General features: G+C 50.7%; 1 protein-coding gene across 1 annotated transcript in view; it reads left to right on the top strand.

Annotated features, from left to right (window-relative positions):
- The first annotated feature begins 1,826 nt into the window (after nucleotides 1-1,826).
- Nucleotides 1,827-24,950, top strand: part of LOC109760976 (peroxisomal membrane protein PEX14) — a 59,049-nt gene continuing 35,925 nt past the window's right edge. Inside the window, exon 1 of the mRNA XM_073509790.1 lies at nucleotides 1,827-1,845. The gene's annotated coding sequence lies outside the window, so the exon portion shown is untranslated. The remainder of the gene's footprint in view (nucleotides 1,846-24,950) is intronic.

The raw sequence follows: 24,950 nt of genomic DNA, 5'->3' as shown, positions 1-24,950 counted from the left end.
GTCATCGCGTGCATTTCATTAGACACTTTGCACATGGATTATAAGCAAGCATGAAGGACCTTCCTGTTAGGGAGAGCGATTTGAGCCAGTTTTGACGTAACTTTTGGTTTCATCCACAATTTGCAATTTGTGTTGCTACCGCTCGAGGGATTCACAACAATTTTTTAAATATAGTTCTTATAATTTAGTGATAATGGCGTCAATCGATAATAACCTCCATAGCTATGATGCATAAAATATCACCATAGGACAAATAAATTTTAAACAGCTACTCTTTCAATTCTCTTTGATAAGTTACTTATATGTGCCTAGAGTTCTTCTAATATTTCTCTCTCTCCATATTTTGATATGAAGATAAAACACTGCCACTGCGCCGTCGAGCCATGCAGTGGCAGGAGCCGTTCCATATAGTTTTTTTTGCTTGATAACTTTACACCATTTCTATCTTCCACCTAACTGATATTCAATTTGATAATATTCAAAGTTTTTGTCATTTCAATCAGCTTCCCACACAACCCAATGACTCATGATGAAATTGTAAATTAGATCTGTGTGTGGTTTGGTTTCTCGAGTAGGAACATGAATAAATGCAAGCAAATTTTTATATCATTTGGAACAAAATTTCTTTTCATAATTGAGAGAGGACCAAAGCAGAAGAGTGAAGAATAAATGAAACAGTGATTACGTCCTTGAATGATTTCCAGGAGCAACATTTTAATGATAAATGATGGGAGCTTCATACGAAAACAGGGAAGATAGAGGGTGCACATTCCCACTATTAATCCAGACAATTAAGAGAGTCCTCCAATGGTTTCATGCTAGTCTAGGGATCATCCCCGTCCGTGGTTGTCCCCGATTTTAGTTCTCTAGAATGATCATATTAATTTATTAATGTGTGCACTGCTTGTTTGGCACATGTGTGGGTCCAATTATTCTTCTACAAGACTTACATCTCTGTATCTTGTAAGGTGAAACTTGTAGCATCTTTTTTTTTTTGCGGAACGAAACATATAGCATCCTAGCAATTTACTTCACCGCTTCATGCTTTAAGATGTGTAGAATCTATATTAGTTAAGAAAATTACAACTACCATAACTAATGCAAATTTATCATAAGTAGATAAATAAGTTCTCCACCAACCTTCATCTGCGCAAATATTGATTTCTTCCTTTATATAAGCCACTCTCTTTTCACGGGAGTATATATATATATATATATATATATATACATGTTGGGTGGCTTCACTTTGTTTTAACTTGTTGGTAGCATTAGCCCATCAAATAGGTCATAGTCACATAAACAAATGAGCACGCGATGAAAATAGGAGGCGTCGGTAATCGGGGTTGAGCGACGATGTCGAATGCCACATGATCAAAATGAGTATGGTGCTAGGACGGCCTTCGTGCCAAGTCGAGCCAGATCTGGAAAACGTACCACTAAGGGTCTAGAACATCTACCATTACGAGTCATCTTGTTTGCTTCATTAGACACTGGGCACGTGGATTAGAAGCAAGCACGAAGGACCTTCCTGTGAGTGAGAGAGAGAGAGAGAGGGAGGGAGAGAGAGAGAGGCCCGATCAAGTTTTTACGTAACTTTCACTTTCATCACAACTTATTTAGTAACGTAAAAAGAACCTCCATTACTAAGTTGCATAAGAAAGGAAAATTGTTATAGAACAGTTAACTCTTAAATTGCTACTTTGGCCAATTTCTCTTTGAAAAGTTATTTATATGTGCATGGAGTTCTTTTTTGCTTTTTTTCTCTACATATTTTCATCTGAAGATAAAACACATGTGAATATACGTGACACACGTATTATCTCCGGTCCTGCTATTATCCACTTCAGCCGCCGCCGCGTCCTGTCGTCGGCGGGATCCCATGATTGATGCGTCCGCAAACTCTCCCGATGGCACACAGCCGCCCAGCTCCTTGCCGCAAGGTCAGATTCCTAACCCTCCGGGCGGAAACCTCGGCGCGATTTCTTGAGCTGCCCGGGAACCTGTGTGGGGATCTTGTGGGGAACGAGAGGCGAGGGTTTGTATTAGCAGAATGGACAATCAAGAGAACAAGGAAGATAGAGGGTGCACATTCCCGCTATTAATCTAGACGATCAAGAGAGTCCTCCAATGGTTGCATGCTAGTCTAGGGATCAGCTCCGTCCGTGGGTTGTCCCCGATTTTAGTTCTTTGGAATGATCATATTTAATGTGTGTACTACTTGTTTGGCACATATGTGGGTCCGATTATTCTTCTATAAGTCTGTCATATGTGTACATCTCTACATCTTGTAAGGTGAAACATGTAGCATCTTAGCAATTTACTTCATCGGTTCATGCTTTAAGATGTGTAGAATCTATATTTGTTAAGATAAGTACAACTACCATAACTAAAGGAAAAATATCACATGTAGATAAATAAGTTCTCCAGCAACCTTTTTTTTTGGGACTAGAAATAGGGATCTTTATTGCATAATAGAAATTATGTTACAATCAGCCATAAGGCTTGCAGCTATAAAGGAGGAGCAGACTCCAACCAACAATCTGAAACTGATAAAGCAGTAGCATGTTTAGCACATAAGTCAGCCCCAACATTGGCTTTCCTATTGATGTGCCGAACCGAAAAAGAAGCAAACTCCATGGCTCTTCCCTTGATTTCATCGAAGATAGGCGTCACAACCGACCTGAGATTGTGATGCGAGTTCCAGAGATTCACGACCTCTAGGCAATCAACCTCCATTACCACATGCGAGTAGCCCCTCAATTGTGCAAATATAACACCTTCTCGCATGGCCAAAACTTCAGCAATGAAGGGATCCGTGACACCGGGCAAAGGCTTACTCCAAGCACCCATGAAGGAGAGATGAGAGCGCGCCACCCCCCTGCACCTCCAGTTCGAGCTTGGCTGTCAATCGCCCCGTCCGTGTTGATTTTGATCCAGCCCGGAGCTGGTGGAATCCACCCTTGGCTAGTACGCAATTGGCGATGGTCCTTCGGAAGCTCCAAAAGAGCTAGATCATCTCGGGCCCATTTAATCGCCTGCATTGGGTTCTACCCTTCCTCATCATGTGTCCATTTGTTCTGTGTGGTCCAAATAGAATACATAATCGTAATAATTTTGCATCTCTCTGAATCTGAGAACATAGTATCCACCACTAGGTCCCTCGCCCATGTGTGCGGGTGTAGCCTTGGAAGTTTGATCCCAAGGACTTCTTTTGCTGCTGTCCAGAAAGCCTTAGCATGAGAACAAAGGACCAAGGCATGCATCAGATCCTCGTCCATGGCTTTGCATAGATCACAAAGCGATGTGGTGCGGATACGACGATAGTGCAATGTAGCATAATCTGGAAGGATGCCCCGGAGCACCCCCTCCACCAGAAAACCCGAACTCTAGGTATGACCTTGAGTTTCCAAAGAGTGGTCCACAACTGTTTTTCCGACGTTGAAGTCTCCACTACTGTCCCTTCCTCTAGAGCACGCAGCTCGTCTCGAGTCACCAGGGCACGGTAAGCTGATTTCACAGTGTATTCACCGGATTTTTCAAGAGCCCACGCTAGGACATCTTCTCCACCATTGAGCCGAATTGGGATATTTAGTATTGCCTCGGCATCGGGTGCAAGAAAATTTCGCCTCACTACCTGAACATCCCAAGTACCAGACTGGTGATCGATTAGTTCAGAGACCCGCTCGATATGATCGGTCCCTTGCCGTCCTGTAGGCTTGAGATAGGTGGTGGAAGGAATCCAAGTGTCATTCCAAATAGAAATTGACTCGCCATTGCCTACCCTCTTGATTAGACCTGTTTGCAATGTTGTGCGCCCCGCTATGATCGCCTTCCATGTTGCAGAGGCAGAAGCTGGAGCATTAGCCTGCATGAAATCTCCATTAGGAAAATATTTTCCTTTGAGAACTCTCGAACAGAGGGTATCCGGATGGGTTAGGAGCCGCCACCCATGCTTCCCGAGAAGCGCCAGATTGAACTTCTCAAACTCCCGAAAGCCCATCCCGCCCTGTACTTTTGGTGTGGACAGCTTCTCCCAAGACATCCAATGCAGAGAACGCCTGTCGGTAGAGCTACTCCACCAGAATTTTGCCATGGATGATGTGAGCTGTTTGCAGACCTTCTTTGTCAGCTTGAAACAACTCATGCTATGGGTGGGAATGGACTGTGTAACAGATTTTAGAAGTACCTCCCTCCCGGCACACGCCAGGTAGTGTTCTGCCCATCCATGCATACTAATGCGGCTTCTTCCTCCGATATGCTCGAAAGAACCACTAGTGATGCGCCGCACCGCTGTTGGTAGGCCCAAATAACGTTCCATGAAAGCTTCAAGAAAAATTCCCAACTCCTGTTTCAATGCCTCGTGGACCGGTGCAGTTGTATTCGGACTGAAGTAGATTGAGCTTTTTTCTTTATTCACAGCTTGTCCCGAGCAGTCCGAGTAGATCCGAAGAATGTCATGCAATCTGCGTGCACTCTGCAAGTGAGCACCAAGAAAAAGAAGACTGTCATCTGCAAATAGCAGGTGGTTCACCCAGGGTGAGTTTACACTCACACGTATTCCACGATCAACTGCCGGGCCACCATAACTGTTTAGAAGGGATGTAAAACCTTCAGCGCAAATGAGAAATAAAAAGGGAGATACTGGATCCCCCTGACGAAGTCCTTTAGTTGGCTGAAAGAACAGAAGGAGAGCACCATTCACCTTGGCCGAGAACCTAACTGACGAAACACACTTCATAATGAGTCTGATAAACGAATCACAAAAACCCAGTCCAGTCATCATCGCCTCAAGGTAATGCCACTCAACTCTGTCATATGCTTTGAGCATATCTAGTTTTACCGCGCATGAAACATTTTTTCCTCTCCTTTTCCTCTTCATTGCATGTATACTTTCATAAGCCACAAGAACATTGCCAGTGATCAAGCGTCCTGGCACAAAGGCACTTTGCTCCTGCCCTATGATCTCATCCATCATACTCCGTAGTCGGTTAGTAATAGCTTTAGCGGCAATTTTGTACAGTACGGGACAAAGAGCAATGGGCCGAAACTGTGAAATTCTTTGGGGATTGCGTACCTTGGGAATAACTGTAATAGCAATATCATTTAGTCCCAAAGGAAGCTCACCACCATTTAAGAAATCCAACACATCCGCCGTCACATCTTCCCCTATCAAACTCCCGTTTCTCTGAAAGAAACCGGCCGTGAATCCATCAATCCCGGGTGCTTTGGACGGGGTCATTTGGAATAAGGCTATCTTCACCTCCTCGACAGTAAAATCCTTCTCTAAGGATTCATTCATGGCTGCTGTAACATGAGGAGTGACAAATGCTAGAAGTTCATGAAGGAAATATGCCCTAGAGGCAATAATAAAGTTGTTATTTATATTTCCTTATATCATGATAAATGTTTATTATTCATGCTAGAATTGTATTAACCGGAAACTTAGTACATGTGTGAATACATAGACAAACATAGTGTCACTAGTATGCCTCTACTTGACTAGCTCGTTGAATCAAAGATGGTTATGTTTCCTAGCCATAGACATGAGTTGTCATTTGATTAACGGGATCACATCATTAGAGAATGATGTGATTGACTTTCCGTTAGCTTAGCATTTGATCGTTTAGTATATTGCTATTACTTTCTTCATGACTTATACATGTTCCTATGACTATGAGATTATGCAACTCCCGAATACCGGAGGAACACTTTGTGCGCTACCAAGCGTCACAACGTAACTGGGTGATTATAAAGGTGCTCTACAGGTGTCTCCGATGGTACTTGTTGAGTTGGCATAGATCAAGATTAGGATTTGTCACTCCGATTGTCGGAGAGGTATCTATGGGCCCTCTCGGTAATACACATCACTAGAAGCCTTGCAAGCAATGCAACTAATGAGTTAGTTGCGGGATGATGTATTACGGAACGAGTAAAGAGACTTGCCGGTAACGAGATTGAACTAGGTATTGAGATACCGACGATCGAATCTCGGGCAAGTAACATACCGATGACAAAGGGAACAACGTATGTTGTTATGCGGTTTGACCGATAAAGATCTTCGTAGAATATGTGGGAGCCAATATGAGCATCCAAGTTCCGCTATTGGTTATTGACCGGAGACGTGTCTCGGTCATGTCTACATAGTTCTCGAACCCGTAGGGTCCGCACGCTTAACGTTCGGTGACGATCGGTAATATGAGTTTATGTGTTTTGATGTACTGAAGGTAGTTCGGAGTCCCGGATATGATCACGGACATGACGAGGAGTCTCGAAATGGTCGAGACATAAAGATCGATATATTGGATGACTATGTTTGGACTTCGGAAGGGTTCCGAGTGAGTTTGGACATATACCGGAGTACCGGGGGGTTACCGGAACCCCCCGGGGAGTGTAATGGGCCTCATGGGCCTTGGTGGAGAGAGGAAGGGGCGGCCAGGGCAGGCCGCGCGCCCCTCCCCCTCTAGTCCGAATTGGACAAGGAAGGGGGGCCCCCCTTTTTCCTTCCCCCTCTCTCCTCCTTCTTCCCTCCTACTCCTACTCTTGGAAGGGGTGGAATCCTACTCCCACCGGGAGTAGGACTCCCCGTGGAGCGCGCCTAGGAGGCCGGCCTCCTCCCCCTCCTCCACTCCTTTATATACGGGGGAGGAGGGGCACCCCAGAGACACACAAGTTGATCATTGATCTCTTAGCCGTGTGCGGTGCCCCCCTCCACCATAATCCACCTCGGTCATATCGTTGCGGTGCTTAGGCGAGCCCTGCGTCGGTAGCTTCATCATCACCGTCATCACGCCGTCATGCTGACGAAGCTCACCCTCGAAGCTCTACTGGATTGTGAGTTCGTGGGATGTCGCCGAGCTGAACGTGTGCAGATCGCGGAGGTGCCGTATGTTCGGTACTAGGATCGGCCGATCATGAAGACGTACGACTACATCAACCGCGTTGTCATAACGCTTCCGCTTTCGGTCTACGAGGGTACGTGGACAACACTCTCCCCTCTTGTTGCTATGCATCACCATGATCTTGCGTGTGCGTAGGAATTTTTTTGAAATTACTACATTACCCAACAGTGGTATCAGAGCCAGGTTTATGCGTAGATGTTATATGCACAAGTAGAACACAAGAGAGTTGTGGGCGATACTAGTCATACTGCTTACCAGCATGTCATACTTTGATTCGGCGGTATTGTTGGATGAAGCGGCCCGGACCGACATTATGCGTACGCTTATGCGAGACTGGTTCTACCGACGTGCTTCGCACACAGGTGGCTGGCGGGTGTCAATTTCTCCAACTTTAGTTGAATCGAGTGTGGCTACGCCCGATCCTTGTTCAAGGTTAAAACAGCACATACTTGACGAAATATCGTTGTGGTTTTGATGCGTAGGTAAGAACGGTTCTTGCTTAGCCCGTAGCAGCCACGTAAAACTTGCAACAACAAAGTAGAGGACGTCTAACTTGTTTTTGCATGGCATGTTGTGATGTGATATGGTCAAGACATGATGCTAAATTTTATTGTATGAGATGATCATGTTTTGTAACGGAGTTATCGGCAACTGGCAGGAGCCATATGGTTGTCGCTTTATTGTATGAAATGCAATCGCCATGTATTTGCTCTATAGCGATAGTCGTAGAAGCAATAGTTGGCGAGACGACAACGATGCTACGATGAAGATCAAATTTTCGCGCCGGTGACGATGGTGATCATGACGGTGCTTTGGAGATGGAGATCAAAGGCACAAGATGATGATGGCCATATCATATCACTTATATTGATTGCATGTGATGTTTATCTTTTATGCATCTTATTTTGCTTAGTTCGGTGGTAGCATTATAAGATGATTGTCGGTGTCAAAATCGGCAGATCTCGGGTAGGGGGTCCCGAACTATGCGTCTAAGGTCGATGGTAACAGGAGATAGGGGACACAATGTTTACCTAGGTTCGGGCCCTCTCTATGGAGGTAATACCCTACTTCCTGCTTGATTGATCTTGATGAATATGAGTATTACAAGAGTTGATCTACCACGAGATCGTAATGGCTAAACCCTAGAAGTCTAGCCTGTATGACTATGGTAATGAGTATCTGTCCTTTCCGGACTAAGTCCTCCGGTTTATATAGGCACCGGGAGGATCTAGGGTTACACAAGGTCGGTTACAAAGGAAAAGAATCTACATATTTGGTCACCAAGCTTGCCTTCCACGCCAAGGAGAGTCCCATCCGGACATGGGTGCAGTCTTCGGTCTTCGTATCTTCACAGCCCATCAGTCCGGCCCATGGCTAACAGGCCAGACACCCGAGGACCCCTTAGTCCAGGACTCCCTCAGTAGCCCCTGAACCTAGCTTCAATGACAAGGAGTCCGGCGCGCAGATTTGTCTTCGGCATTGCAAAGCGGGTTCCCCTTTCCGAACTCTAAGATAGTCTCCGGACGTGATGATTGTATCCGGACCTGTAACACACACCACACACAACCGCAGAGAGAATATAATACTCTGCGAGTCCAATCTGCTGATGACGTCATATCTGTCCGGTCGTAATTTTGAACTGTTGTCTCGCCTGCGGCCCCACGTTCCGAAACGTGGTTGTCATTGACACGTCTTATACAAGCAGAGATTGTGTCCCCTTATTAAGGGATTCTTTTATCAACACGAGCGTGGGTAACCCAACCGTCCTCAGGGTACACCTCCTTGGGAATAGGCAAATTTTAAGGCACGGGAGGAAGCGTTCGATATTCTCGCTTCCTCCAAGGATTAGGGTTTGCCCTCAATCCCTTTGTTCGGGGGCTCATGTTCTATTACGGATTAGATTTTCACGACCTCGCCCTGAACTCTATTCTTCTCATCTCGGCATTTATCGTCACGTGTGAAGCCTTCCTCCAAACTCCTCGACACTTCGGCTTGTGGCTCAAGACCTTCAATGTGAAACCACAAATGATAGAGGGGGAGCAGGCGGAGTGCGGTGGCACCTTAGTGAGCAAGCTTGCCAGCGCTGTCTGGCTAAAAGGATCTTTCAAAGAATCTTCCAACTTATGGCAGCAGGAGTGGTTCTATATCACCGAGCCCCGCGGTTCCAAGTGGGCAGCTGCGCCTGCATTTCGATCCAGCCCCCCAATTCAGCTTGCATCGTGGATTAATAAGGGGTTGGACTGGGGATCATTTGACGAGGTGCGGACTCTGCAAAGTCGCATCCTAAGCCTTATAGAGAAGGATATCGATATTGTCAACATTATTCAGGTAATGCTGGTTCGCCGGATCCTGCCGTGCCAGCGACGGACACTCCGTCTGTGGGAGTTTAACCCAGAAGGGCCACGGACTCTTCAGCACTTCTTCGGCACTATGCATGAAGGAATGTGGAAATTATTCTTCGGGAGACGAAAACAATGGCCGGACACCACCGAAGATACTGGCCTAGACTGTAACCATCCGGACACCCCAGTAAGTACTCATCCGCCGAACACCTCATAATCAGATATTCTGTGGTAAGACACTGAGCAAACCATCTTCTTCCAGGGCTGGATAAAGAAAGCGGAACGGATTAGGTGTCCGGCCCCTCTTCCCGAAGACTCAGCGGACCCCTTGTTAACAAGGATGCTGGCACCAGCACCGCATCAGGCGCCGGCAGGGGAGGGCAAGGTGGAGAGTGAGAAGACTCGGGATGACCTTCGTTCCGGCGGTAAATTAGATACTGAGTCTGGAGAAATCGACACTTCCTCGCCCGAAGACGAAGGCGAAAGAGAAGCCAGTATCCCTTCTCCATTCAGGAGGAAAAGGGCCGCCTTTGAAGGTTGGGAGGGGCGGTCTCCCAAGAGAGGCAAGATGCCACCGTTGAGCGGCTCGGGATTGGAAGGCGACGCCAGTGAACGGCTCCGTCATGAGGACAAGCCCTCAACCAAACCGTAAGTGAATCCGGGGTACTTTGATGGCGTCCCGTTCCTTTCATGTTACCGAAGAGATACGTAACGTGTCTGTGTATTTTTACAGTCCGGCACAGAGTTTTTCTGGGCAATCCTATTCTTCGGGAGATCTCCTCCCAGAGATGATGGAAAGCGAGACGCCTCCCTCGACCTCCTCGCCCAATAAGGCGGACGACTCCGAAGTGACATCTCGGAGGGTTATTCTTGATCAACAAGCGGTGCAGGGGATGAAGGAGGCAGTACCCGAAGGTGGACGTCCAATCGTTCGGGATTCGGGGGCCAATAATGAAGGCCCCGGACTGTCCGGTTTTCAGCCAATGATGATTCTGGAGACGGGTGAACGGGTTCCTTCAAAGGATGGTCGTGCTCCTTTAGCAGCTTCCGGAGACCCGGCGGCGCCGGATATCTTGAGGGACATACTGCAAAAAGCATCTGTCTAATAGGAACAGCGTACCTTGATGGGTACGGTGGTTGAGAAGATTCTGTCCGTGAAAGGCGGATTGAATGAAGCCTTCATGAGCCTGCTAAGAGGCTTTGAGGTTTGTAATGTAATGTTTTCAGCTATATTTTATTTGCAAAGATGCACCTGTGTATAGGTAGTAGCCCCTGAGACTCGTGTTGGCTTCCCATGGGAGGCGAACGGAGGATCAAGAAGAAATATTCAAGGACTAATCTGATTAACTAGAACACAGGCTGCTTCCCCCCTGGCTACTTCCCAGACTATGGATATTGCCGAGCTGCAGCGGAAGCTTGATGTGGCAGGGGATGACATTGCGTTAATCAATATGCGTCTTGACGAGTCGCAAGGTATGTATTTGGGGCAGTCCCTATACATTTTTGTGATATAAGCATGACGCTGAAGGTTATATACTGGAATATGCATGACTGCAGATGGTGCTGCCGCCGTTGAAACTCTTTGGGCGGAGCTGGCCCGGGCCAAGGAGCAGGCCCGGTTTAGTAATGCGGCGGCCGAAAAGGCATCGGCTGAGCTAAAAGCCGAACAAGCTGCTCGGCGCCAAGACGAGGAGAAGATATCCACGATGGCGCTCGAATTAAAAAATGCCGCTAGCCGCTGTGAACTTCTTGAGAAGGAAAATGAAGCCAAAACGGTGGAACTTGACAGGGCCTTACAAGAGGGAGAGAAGCGCGGTCTGAATCCAGAGCAGCCCGTGAGGAGATCCGGCAAGCTGGGGAGATTGCGGCCGGTAAGCCCTTTTTGCTACAGACCAAGTTCGGCGATCCGAACTATGCTAAGCTTAACCAGGTGTGGAGTTCTCCGGACGAGTTTTTAGACTTGCCGAAGGGTTCTTCTGATGCGGCGCAGTTTTACCAAGCGCGAGAGGGGTATGCAACGGAGAAGCTTTTCTGGTCACAATTTGGCGCATCGAAGCGCCCTCTGTTGCTAAATGAACAGATGTCTCAATGGGCCGAGCTTCATAGGATGTCCGGCTCTGCCATGAAGAACGTCATAAGCCGGCTGTGGCCGACTGAGCCTGTTCCGAATAGCTACTTCGGCTTGGTGTAGTGGCTCATTGATGCGGCGCCACGTATCGACGCTGTGAAGCGGTCGGCGTGCATTGAGGGTGCACGGATGGCCTTTGCCCTTGTCAAGACATTCTGGGGGAAGATGAAGGCCATCGATGTTGCGGCGAAGAGTCTGTCGGTGTCAAAACCGGCGGATCTCGGGTAGGGGGTCCTGAACTGTGCGTCTAAGGCGGATGGTAACAGAAGGCGGGGGACACAATGTTTACCCATGTTCGGGCCCTCTCGATGGAGGTAATACCCTACTTCCTACTTGATTGATCTTGATGATATGCGTATTACAAGAGTTGATCTACCACGAGATCGTAGAGGCTAAACCCTAGAAGCTAGCCTATGATTATGATTGTTGCCGTCCTACGGACTAAACCCTCCGGTTTATATAGACACCGGAGGGGGCTAGGGTTACACAGAGTCAGTTACAAGGGAGGAGATCTACATATCCGAATTGCCAAGCTTGCCTTCCACGCAAAGGAGAGTCCCATCAAGACACGGGACGAAGTCTTCAATCTTGTATCTTTATAGTCCAACAGTCCGGCTAAAGGATATATTCCAGCTGTCCGAGGACCCCCTAATCCAGGACTCCCTGGTACTTCCGTGCTCATCCGAGTACAAGGCAATCGGACTATATTGCTTTAACACTTTCACTTAGCCATAGGAGTTTGACGGTGGGGCTACTATATAGCCCCTGGTACTTCCGCGCTCATCCGAGTACGGGGCACATACATACATGACCGGGAAACCGGCCCTTCGTTAATGCGGAGGAATCACGAATATTCCGCTGAGTCATCGAGTGGTTGACCAGTCTCGCGCTTTATCATGACAGTCAGTTTTCGGCTTTCTCTACTGAGGTGCTCATCCGGATGAGCCAGAGCACAATTGCAGTAGTTCTCCCGGTGCCACCTTAGCCGATAGAGCGGAACGTAAGGTAGCAAAACACGGGAGCCGGGCTAACCCAACTATTGACCAAAGACATGATTCGGAGCTGATGCATATAAGGCCAAACTCGCGACGCCGAACACTCCCTAAGGTATTCGGACTTTACCAAATATACCGGGTGGAGTAACGCCCTTGATAATGAACCCTGAATTTCCAGGTACGTGCATTTGTCTGACGTGGCGAAATGCCAATAACGCCAGCATCCCTCTCGGTTGTGTTGAGTATCCGGGGGGTGTGAAGCAACAAGAGATAGTAAGAAAGGTTTACACAGGGTCTTAATCTAAAAAGAAACCTTTGAGCGGGGCCCTGCTGCACGTCTGCGCCTGTGTCTCCATTGTGCCGTATCCTGGAAGGGTGTAGCACGATTGTCATCTGTAAAAGAGAAAAACTTAGGTAAAAGTCTTCATGCGAAAAATTGATTATTCTTAATAGACCATTAAAATTCAATCTAAATAAGGTCAAGCCGAACAATAGTTCTTTTTTACATGCGGGAAGCCCCTAGTGCCACCTATGGGGGTATATCCATATACCCAGTCTCAGGTTTATCTGAGCTGTTATAACCAGTGGTGCGCCGGACTCGTCTAGCCGTGTCCGCGGTCTTGACGACCGATCATTTATTCTGGTTGGAGAGGCCATTCAGTGTTCGGCTGCTAAAGCCGCCACACATTCTTCCGCACACAAGGAACACTCTGTGTTTCCGCTAACTATGATGATGCCACGTGGACCGGGCATCTTAAGCTTAAGATAAGCGTAATGCGGTATTGCGTTAAAACGAGTGAATGCCGTTCTTCTGAGTAGTGCTTGATAGCCGCTTCGGAATGGAGCGATGTCGAAGGTTAACTTTTCACTTCGGAAGTTGTCGGGAGAACCGAATACAACTTCTAGTACTAGAGAGCCCGTGCAGCGGGCCTCTGTGCCTGGTATTACTCCTTTAAAGGTAGTATTGCTTTGGCTAATTCTTGTCAGGTCTATCCCCATTTTGCGGACTGTGCCCTGATATATCAGATTAAGACTACTACCGCCGTCCATAAGGACTCGGGTGAGATGCTATCCGTCAATTATTGGGTCTAGCACCAAGGCAGCCGATCCTCCGTGCCGGATACTAGTCGGGTAATCCCTGCGATCGAAAGTGATCGGGCAGGCCGACCAGGGGTTGAACTTGGGGGTGACGGGCTCCACGGCGCATACGTCTCGGAGTGCGCGTTTGCTCCTCGTCTTCGTTACGTGAATCATGTTCACTGTTTTGACTTCTGGTGGGAATTTTTTCTGTCCCTTAGTGTTTTGCTGGCGAGGCTCATCTTCGTCTTCACTTGGTGTCTCCCTCCCCTCGTGTTCGGCGTTTAGCTTGCCGGCCTGCTTGAAGACCCAGCATTCTCTGTTGGTATGATTTGCAGGTTTGTCGGGGGTGCCATGAATCTGACATAATCTGTCTAGAATCTTGTTTAGGCTGGACGGTCCATCTCTGCTGCCTTTGAATGGCTTTTTCTGTTGACCGGATCGTGAGTCCCTGAATCCGGCGTTCACCGCCGTGTTGTCTGGGCTATCTTCATTGTTTCGATGCTTGCTTTTGTTGCGTCGTGGTTTTCCATTGCCATCCCTGACTTCGGATGTGCTTGGGTCGCTGGTGCCGCTACGGGCTAGCCAACTATCCTCGGCCGCGCAAAAGCGGGTCATAAGGCTTGTTAGGGCTGCCATTGTCCTCGGTTTTTCCTGGCCGAGGTGTCTGGCGAGCCATTCGTCCCGGACACTGTGTTTGAAAGCCACTAAGGCTTCGGCATCCGGACAGTCGATGATTTGATTCTTCTTAGTGAGGAATCTGTTCCAAAGCTTTCGGGCTGACTCTCCGGGCTGTTGAATTATATGACTTAAATCGTCTGCATCCGGAGGTCGGACATAGGTCCCATGAAAATTAGCCCTAAAAGCATCTTCAAGCTCTTCCCAACTTCCAATTGAGTTTTCGGGGAGGCTCTTCAGCCAATGCCGAGCTGGTCCTTTCAACTTGAGGGGCAAGTATTTGATGGCGTGGAGATCATCTCCGCGAGCCATATGGATATGAAGGATAAAGTCCTCAATCCAGACCCCAGGGTCTGTCGTTCCGTCGTACGCCTCTATGTTCACGGGTTTGAATCCCTCTGGGAATTCGTGATTCAGCACCTCATCGGTGAAGCATAGGGGGTGCGCTGCACCCCTGTATTTGGATGTGTCATGGCGTTCTGACGGTTGTATTGTTTGGTTTTGATTCTGCGCCGGAGCACGCTTCCTAGATCCGTAGATGGACCTGGTCATACCGGCTTTTTGATACAAGTCCTTACGTGAATCGTGTGCTGACTTGTGTGCGACATCGTTAGCCGCCCTATCGCGGCCACGGGGTGGTCGATCCGGCTGATCGGTAGTTTTATTTTTCGGCTGTATAGGCTCTAAAGCCTCGTCATCGAATTCAGGCAGCAGCTTGCGCTTTGGATAGCTCTTTGTGTGGCGACTGCCACCGTACTTTTCTTCAGCATCGAGCACTTTGTTCCATCTACTATTGAGTGTATTTTGCGCGGCCTTAAGCCTTTGCTTCTGCTTCTTTAGACTCCTTGCGGTGGCAAATAAGCCTTCTATGGATATTCTCTTGCTCCATGTGCCTATCCGGGATGATGTGTGCATCGTCGTCCGGACTATTCTCCTCTCCGGAGGCAGGTTGATTAGCTTTACCCTCGGCTTCGCCGTGATTGGACAGCGGCTCTGTACTATGTTCGCCGTCCGCTGGTTCATCCTGCTCTATCGCCGGGTCCCCATGGTCGTCGTTCCTTTGGAGTCGACCAGGGTATTATTCTTTCCTGCGCTGTTGTCGCTGTTTTTGCCGAGGTGGGATTTGGAGCGGCGCCTACGTCGTCGCTTTGGTTGCTTCTCGAGGGGACTATCCTTCGCTGCATCCTTCCGTTCCTCGTCATTGTTTTCTTTGGGTGTATCCACCATATATATATATATATATATATCGTGTGATGAAGTGGCTGTCCAGCGCCCTGTGGGCGGTGGTTCCTGTTCCTCTCCGGCATCGTCGTCCATACCGTCGATTTCTTCGGAGCCGAAATCGAGCATGTCGGATAAGTCGTTGACAGTGGCTATTAAGTGGGTGGTGGGTGGGGAACGAATTTCTTCATCGTCCGCTTCCCACTTAGGCCGGACACAGTTCGGCCAAGGACCTCCTGACAAGGAGAGAGACCTTAATGAATTTAGCACATCGCCCAAGGGCGAGTGCTGAAAGATATCCGCGGAGGAACACTCCATGATCGGCGCCCAATCAGATTTGATAGGCACGGACGCATGCGGTTCGGAGCCCGTGGCCGGGGATGAAGGAGGCAGTACCCGAAGGTGGACGTCCAATCGTTCGGGATTCGGGGGCCAATAATGAAGGCCTCGGACTATCCGGTTTTCAGCCAATGATGATTCTGGAGACGGGTTTCTTCAAAGGATGGTCGTGCTCCTTTAGCGGTTTCCGGAGACCCGGCGGCGCCGGATATCTTGAGGGACATGCTGCAAAAAGCATCTGTCTCGCAGGAACAGCGTACCTTGATGGCTACGGTGGTTGAGAAGATTCTGTCCGCGAAAGGCGGATTGAATGAAGCCTTCATGAGCCTGCTAAGAGGCTTTGAGGTTTGTAATGTAATGTTTTCAGCTATATTTTATTTGCAAAGATGCACCTGTGTATAGGTAGTAGCCCCTGAGACTCGGGTTGGCTTCCCATGGGAGGCGAACGGAGGATCAAGAAGAAATATTCAAGGACTAATCTGATTAACTGGAACACAAGCTGCTTCCCCCCTGGCTACTTCCCAGACTATGGATATTGCCGAGCTGCAGCGGAAGCTTGATGTGGCAGGGGATGACATTGCGTTAATCAATATGCGTCTTGACGAGTCGCAAGGTATATATTTGGGGCAGTCCCTATACATTTTTTGTGATATAAGCATGACGCTGAAGGTTATATACTGGAATATGCATGACTGCAGATGGTGCTGCCGCCGTTGAAACTCTTTGGGTGGAGCTGGCCCGGGCCAAGGAGCAGGCCCGGTTTAGTAATGCGGCTGTCGAAAAGGCATCGGCTGAGCTAAAAGTCGAACAAGCTGCTCGGCGCCAAGACGAGCAGAAGATATCCACGATGGCGCTCGAATTAAAAAATGCTGCTAGCCGCTGTGAACTTCTTGAGAAGGAAAATGAAGCCAAAACGGTGGAACTTGACAGGGCCTTACAAGAGGCGAGAGAAGCGCGGTCTGAATCCAGAGCAGCCCGTGAGGAGATCCGGCAAGCTGGGGAGATTGCGGCCGGTAAGCCCTTTTTGCTACAGACCAAGTTCGGCGATCCAAACTATGCTAAGCTTAACCAGGTGTGGAGTTCTCCGGACGAGTTTTTAGACTGACCGAAGAGTTCTTCTGATGCGGTGCAGTTTTACCAAGAGCGAGAGGGGTATGCAACGGAGAAGCTTTTCTGGTCACAATTTGGCGCATCGAAGCGCCCTCTGTTGCTAAATGAACAGATGTCTCAATGGGCCGAGCTTCATAGGATGTCCGGCTCTGCCATGAAGAACGTCATAAGCCGGCTGTGGCCGACTGAGCCTGTTCTGAATAGCTACTTCGGCTTGGTGCAGCGGCTCGTTGATGCGGTGCCACGTATCGACGCTGTGAAGCGGTCGGCGTGCATTGAGGGTGCACGGATGGCCTTTGCCCATGTCAAGACATTCTGGGGGAAGATGAAGGCCATCGATGTTGCGTCGAAGAGTCTGTCGGTGTCAAAACCGGCGGATCTCGGGTAGGGGGTCCCGAACTGTGTGTCTAAGGCGGATGGTAACAGGAGGCGGGGGACACAATGTTTACCCAGGTTCAGGCCCTCTCGATGGAGGTAATACCCTACTTCCTGCTTGATTGATCTTGATGATATGAGTATTACAAGAGTTGATCTACCACGAGATCGTAGAGGCTAAACCCTAGAAGCTAGCCTATGGTATGATTGTTGTTGTCCTACGGACTAAACCCTCCGGTTTATATAGACACCGGAGGGGGCTAGGGTTACACGGAGTCGGTTACAAGGGAGGAGATCTACATATCCGAATTGCCAAGCTTGCCTTCCACGCAAAGGAGAGTCCCATCCGGACACGGGACGAAGTCTTCAATCTTGTATCTTTATAGTCCAACAGTCCGGCTAAAGGATATAGTCCGGCTGTCCGAGGACCCCCTAATCCAGGACAACCTCAGAGTCCATCCAAGGGCAAGGACCGTCACGCACCGGAGCTTTATTTTGAAGACGTCCTAGAGGCCACCCGCTTGATAGAGGGTCAATGCCTGAAAGACATATATTCGAGTGAGGTGTATGAGGATTGTAAAAGATAATTTTATAGTTAATCTGTCGGAGTAAATGGCCACGGGTAGCCTAATCGACTCCCCCTGGCTCTTCGAAAAATTATCAGGCCATTCAAGCCTTCAAGCATACAAAGCATAGGGCCGCCTTCCCCCGGCCGGCTATCCCCAGGGCCGACTCCCAGAAGGCGACCCAGCCTTAGAAACCTCCCCCAAGAAAGATACGAGAGGACCGACTCCCAGAAGCCGGCCATGAAGAAAGCCGGCTCTCAGAAGCCGGCCAAGACTGCACCCACTAAGACTGTACCCACATAACGGCGATAGGATGGGGTGTGGCCGCAGTACAGCCCACTACCCCCGAATCCCGGAACAGGCATGGCCACAGGGCGCCGTACGGGCCAGCCATCCCCCGTCCGACGCGGCACTGTAGCCGTGTTGGCCTCGATGTCACCCACGACAGGCGCCAGTACGGCCCGTAGGCGGCGGGCCCCTTTTGCCAGAGAGACACCCGAAGGCGGCCTGGCCTCCTCTAGTCGGCCAGGGGTGTGGCCGGCTCCCAATAGCCGGCTACCTCCCTTCCTCGAAACATGTGCCTCATTAAGGAGACAAGACGAGGTAAGGCTACAGTGGGAGCCCGCTAGGCGGTGACACTGTAGCCACGCTTACCTCAACAAAGCTCTCGTCATCAGAGGCGAGGCGACAGTAACCAGCCGCCGACAAAGCCCCCAAGCGGTGGGGCCGGCCTGTCGGCCAAGAGGCCGGCCGCCGGCGGGACCCACCAGTCGGCGGGCCCCAATGACCGGCGGAGAAGCCGACGAGCATATACGCTGATGGCTGGGACCCGCGCCCAGCCGGATTACCATTGTACCCCTGGGGGTAGGCCTATATAAACCCCCCGGGACACCCATGCAAAGGGTTGATCTCATAGAATTCCACACACCACATAGAGAGAAAAGGAGAGCTAGCCTTGCCCTTCTTCTTCCTCTAGCCAAACAGCTCAAGGAGCGCTTGTAGCTACTTGTATTGATCTAGTGATCATGCGGAGACCCCGCAGAGCAGGACTAGGGGTGTTATCTCCATGGAGAGCCCCGAACCTGGGTAAGATCCGCCGGCGTGCATGTCTTCGCCTCATCCCGTTTCCAGGCACCGGCGATGTTTTACTGGCTCCCACAATGATAAGCCACCCGTTGGCATATGTCACACCTACCACCCGACATTTGGTGCCCACCGTGGGGCCAGGTGCACCGTCGTCCGGAGACCTGTTCTAGACGGGAACCCTCTTCCTCCCCCGCGAGCGCAGCCAGCCTGCTACGCCCGATGGTGCTTGCCCCGACGCGCTGATAGGCGTCGACGACGCCTGCGCAGCGAGCTGCCTCGCCGATCTTCTTGGCGAGACTTGCATCTCCGACAAGCCTGCGTCCGACGCGGGCACGGACTACCCCGAGAGCCGCCTCGTCAGCCTCCTTGACCAGCTTCACGTCTCCAGCGAGCTTGCTGTGGACTTGGAGTCGGTCGGCTCCACCGACCCGATGCTTGTCGACTCCGACACGGCATCGCTCGACGCCTACCCCTCCGACGTGGTAGTCTTCGACGACCCTCTCCCTCGAGCTGACAGCGGCAGCAGCGCTGTCACTGAGGTGCTGGTCATCAGCCACGTCGCCGACTTGGGCGAGAACGCCCACGACGCCCTACAAGCGGCGATGCATGACTTGTCCGTCCCCATCCCGGCCGACGCCGACGCCGAGACCCTGGAGGCACGCCGCCTCGCCCTCATCGCGGAGGGTCAGACGATAGCCTCCATGAGACGCCTCACCGAGGCTCACCAGCGCGAAGTCGACCGCGCTGCCTTTGGCACGCCGCCTCATGCCGGGCCGAGCCGAGCCGGCCTCGTCAAGAAGCGCGGCGCGGCCATCGCCAGCATGCTGGGGGCAGACCGCCCCGTCTACGCCACACCGCTCGAGAATCTGCGAGCCGCTCATGCGGCCGCAGAAGAGCTGGATGGGCTGGGGGCTAATGAGCTCCCCTACATGACAAGGCGCATCCAGCAGCTGATCGACGCGGCCGCAGAACGGCATGAAGCCGGCGCCCGCGCTGAGAGTCCTCCCCCACGCCGAGAGCACGCCGCGACATCCCGGTCGCCGACTGCGAGCGGCACCCGCGCAAGGAAAGACAAGGAGCCGGCTGCTAGCCGCAGCCGGACTCGAATCACCATCGAGCGCGACGCGGAAGGCCGCCCTCGAGCAGTGGAGCGCCATGGCAATCCGCCTCCTCCCCCGCCTCGTGGGGAGAGATATCCCACCCCGCCGCCTGTCACACATCCGACTCTTGGTGGCCGACTAGGCCACCGCGAAGGAGTCGGCGAGAACGACGCCCGCCACCGGATCGACCGCCTAGCTTGATCCCTGGCGCTAGAAGAACCCGCCATGCTTTGGCCCCCGCATCCGCGACGAGCCCTTCCCCAAAGGGTTCTCGCTCCCCAGAGACACGCCCAAGTACAACGGCTCGGTGAAGCCGGAAGATTGGCTCATCGACTACTCTACCGCTGTCAGCATAGCGAACGGCAACAGGCACGTAGCCGTGAAGTACGTCCCTCTCATGCTGCAAGGCACGGCACGCACCTGGCTCAACAGCCTCAAGCCCTACAACGTCAACAGCTGGCTGGACTTCACGGAAGTCTTCGTCCGCAACTTCACCAGCATGTACAAGCGACCTCCCAAGCCCCGCCAGCTCTCCTTATGCGTCCAAGGGCCCAGCGAGTCGACCCGCGACTACCTCACGCGGTGGGCCGAGCTCTGCAACTCCTGCGAGGGGGTGCACGAGGTTCAAGCCATCAAATACTTCACCGCCGGGTGCTGAGAGGGCACCCTCCTCAAGCACCGACTCCTCTACGACGAGCCGGCTACCCTCGACGAGCTGCTGGTCATTGCAGAGAAGTACGCCACGGCCGACTCCTCAATGAAGAGCGAGCTCCGAGTGGACGCCTCTGGGAAGGTGCTCGCTCCGGCTCCCAAGACGCCGGCTGGCGACTCCAATCGGCGCCCCTACCAGAACGACCACAAGCGCAAGGCCCCTATGCCGCCTTCCACCAGTCGGTAGGTGGCCACAGTCGAAGATGAGCAGCCCGAAGAACGGCCCGCTCCCAAGAAGAAGGGCGGCAGGCCGGCTTGGCAGCCGGCCTTCTCCTACGAGCAGATGCTCGATGCCCCCTGCAAGTTCCACAGCGGCGCGAAGCCGTCGAACCATACGACCCGAAAGTGCCACTGGCTCACACGGATCTCCAAGGGCGAGGGGCTGGTGCCGCCTCCGCCTCCCGGCCCGCCGCCTCCAGCCCCCCAGCAGCCGGCTGCTCGACCAGCAGTCAGAGCCATTCAAGATGAGTTCCCTGATGGGCACGCCGCCTACGTCGTCTTCACGAGCCAGGTTGAAGACAAGCGCAGCCGGCGCCGATAGCACCAAGAGGTCAACGCAGTCGCCTCCAGCAACCCCGAGTTCATGCATTGGTCCGAAAGGCCTATCAATTGGAGCCGTGCCGATCACCCAGAGGTGATGCCGTCCCCTGGCTCCTACGCATTGGTGTTGGATGTCACCCTCGCAACGGAGAGGCGGGCTGCCCGATTCTCCCGCGTTCTGATTGATGGCGGAAGCAGTATCAACATACTGTACTGCGACACCATGGAGAAGTTGAACCTCAAGGCGAAGCAGCTCATGCCAAGCCGGACCGTGTTCCATGGCATCGTACCCGGCCTGTCCTGTTCCCCGATCGGCAAGATCAAGATGGATGTTCTCTTCGGGGACAAGGATCACTTTTGCCGAGAAGCGATCTGGTTCGAGGTAGTGGATCTGGAAAGCCCTTACCACGCCTTGCTTGGCCGACCTGCTCTGGCCAAGTTCATGGCTGTGCCCCACTACGCCTACCTGAATATGAAGATGCCGAGCTCGAAGGGGATCATCACTGTAGCCGGCGACTACAAGAAGTCCATCGAGTGCGCTGCAGCCAGCGGCCGGCTGGCCGAGTCCCTCATAGTGGCAGAAGAGAAGAAGATGCTGGAGCGAGTTGTGGCCATGGACGACATGCAGCCTACCTTGTCCCCCAACCCCAAGGAATATGATGCGCAGGGCTCCTTCCAGCCGGCAAGGAGATGAAGAAGATACCTCTGGACCCAGAGAACCCGGAGAGGTTTGCAGTCATTGGTGCAAACCTAGACAGTAAATAGGAAGGCGAGCTCGTCGACTTCCTCCGTGAGAATCGAGACATCTTTGCATGGTCCCCAAAGGACATGCCGGGTGTTCCGAAGGATTTCGCCGAGCACAAGTTACACGTCCGAGCGGACGCGAAGCCGGTGAAGCAGCCTCTCCGCCGACTGTCAGAAGAGAAGAGAAGAATCGTAGGAGAAGAGATAGCCCGGCTCCTTGCTGCCGGCTTTCTTATGGAAGTGTTTTTCCCAGAGTGGCTTGCCAACCCAGTCTTGGTGTTGAAGAAGAACAACAAATGGCGTATGTGTATAGACTACACTAGCCTCAACAAGGCCTGCCCCAAAGATCCGTTTGCTCTGCCACGGATTGATCAAGTGATAGACTCCACAGCCGGATGCGAGCCGTTGAGTTTCTTGGACGCCTACTCAGGATACCATCAGATTAAGTTGGACCCAGCAGACCGCCTGAAGACCGCCTTCATCACACCATTCGGAGCTTTCTGTTACCTGACTATGACATTCGGCTTGAGGAATGCATGTGCCACTTTTCAGCGTTGCATGCAGAAATGCCTCCTCAAGCAACTCGGCAGAAATGCCCACGTCTACGTAGACGATATTGTGGTGAAGACAGAGAAGCGCGGCACCCTACTGGAAGACCTCAAAGAAACACGCGAGATCATGGTGATGCATAGCAACGAGAGGGGAGAGTGTTGTCCACGTACCCTCGTAGACCGACAGCGGAAGCGTTATCACAACGCGGTTGATGTAGTCGTACGTCTTCACGATCCGACCGATCAAGTACCGAACGTACGGCACCTCCGAGTTCTACACACGTTCAGCTCGATGACGTCCCTCGAACTCCGATCCAGCCGAGTGTTGAGGGAGAGTTTCGTCAGCACGACGGCGTGGTGACGATGATGATGTTCCACCGACGCAGGGCTTCGCCTAAGCTCCGCAACGGTATTATCGAGGTGTAATATGGTGGAGGGGGGGCACCGCACACGGCTAAGAGATCTCAAGGATCAATTGTTGTGTCTCTGGGGTGCCCCCTGCCCCCGTATATAAAGGAGCAAGGGGGACGCAGCCGGCCAAGGGGAGAGGCGCGCCATAGGGGGGAGTCCTACTCCCACCGGGAGTAGGACTCCTCCTTTCCTTGTGGGAGTAGGAGAAGGGAAGGGGGAAGGAGAAAGAAGGAAGGGTGCGACCCCCCTTCCCTAGTCCAATTCGGACCAGACCATGGGGAGGGGTGCGGCCACCTTTTGAGGCATTTCTCTCCTTTCCCGTATGGCCCATTAAGGCCCAATACGAATTCCCGTAACTCTCCGGTACTCCGAAAAATACCCGAATCACTCGGAACCTTTCCGAAGTCCGAATATAGTCGTCCAATATATCGATTTTTACGTCTCGACCATTTCGAGACTCCTCGTCATATCCCCGATCTCATCCGGGACTCCGAACTCCTTCGGTACATCAAAACTCAATAAAACTGTCATCGTAATGTTAAGCGTGCGGACCCTACGGGTTCGAGAACTATGTAGACATGACCGAGACACGTCTCCGGTCAATAACCAATAGCGGGACCTGGATGCCCATATTGGCTCCCACATATTCTACGAAGATCTTTATCGGTCAGACCGCATAACAACATACGTTGTTCCCTTTGTCACCGGTATGTTACTTGCCCGAGATTTGATCGTCGGTATCTCGATACCTAGTTCAATCTCGTTACCGGCAAGTCTCTTTACTCGTTCCGTAACACATCATCCCGCAACTAACTCATTAGTCACAATGCTTGCAAGGCTTATAGTGATGTGCATTACCGAGTGGGCCCAGAGATACCTCTCCGACAATTGGAGTGACAAATCCTAATCTCGAAATACGCCAACCCAACAAGTACCTTTGGAGACACCTGTAGAGCACCTTTATAATCACCCATTTACGTTGTGACGTTTGGTAGCACACAAAGTGTTCCTCCGGTAAACGGGAGTTGCATAATCTCATAGTCATAGGAACATGTATAAGTCATGAAGAAAGCAATAGCAACATACTAAACGATCGAGTGCTAAGCTAACGGAATGGGTTAAGTCAATCACGTCATTCTCCTAATGAGGTGATCTCGTTAATCAAATGACAACTTATGTCTATGGCTAGGAAACATAACCATCTTTGATTAACGAGCTAGTCAAGTAGAGGCATACTAGTGACACTCTGTTTGTCTATATATTCACACATGTATTATGTTTCCGGTTAATACAATTCTAGCATGAATAATAAACATTTATCATGATATAAGGAAATATATAATACTTTATTATTGCCTCTAGGGCATATTTCCTTCAGTCTCCCACTTGCACTAGAGTCAATAATCTAGTTCACATCGCCATGTGATTTAACATCAATAATTCACATCACCATGTGATTAACACCCATAGTTCACATCTCTATGTGACCAACACTCAGAAGGGTTTACTAGAGTCAATAATCTAGTTCACATCGCTATGCGATTAACACCCAAAGAGTACTAAGGTGTGATCATGTTTTGATTGTGAGATAATTTTAGTCAACGGGTCTGCCACATTCAGATCCGTAAGTATTTTACAAATTTCTATGTCTACAATGCTCTGCACGGCGCTACTCTAGCTAATTGCTTCCACTTTCAATATGTATCTAGACCGAGACTTAGAGTCATCAAGATTTAGTGTCAAAACTTGTATCGACGTAACCCTTTACGACGAACCTTTTTGTCACTTCCATAATCGAGAAATATATCCTTATTCCACCAAGGATAATTTTGACCGCTGTCCAGTGATCTACTATTGTACTCCCTTGCCAAAATCAGTGTAGGGTATACAATAGATCTGGTACACAGCATGGCATACTTTATAGAACCTATGGCCAAGGCATAGGGAATGACTTTCACTCTCTTTCTATCTTCTGCCGTGGTCGGGCTTTGAGTCTTACTCAATTTCACACCTTGTAACACAGGCAAGAACTCTTTCTTTGACTGTTCTATTTTGAACTACTTCAAAATCTTGTTAA

The sequence above is a fragment of the Aegilops tauschii genome, chromosome 3 (genome assembly GCF_002575655.3).
Source record: "Aegilops tauschii subsp. strangulata cultivar AL8/78 chromosome 3, Aet v6.0, whole genome shotgun sequence".
In the NCBI taxonomy this organism is placed as follows: Eukaryota; Viridiplantae; Streptophyta; class Magnoliopsida; order Poales; family Poaceae; genus Aegilops; species Aegilops tauschii.
This window is presented reverse-complemented; position numbering and strand designations above follow the sequence as displayed.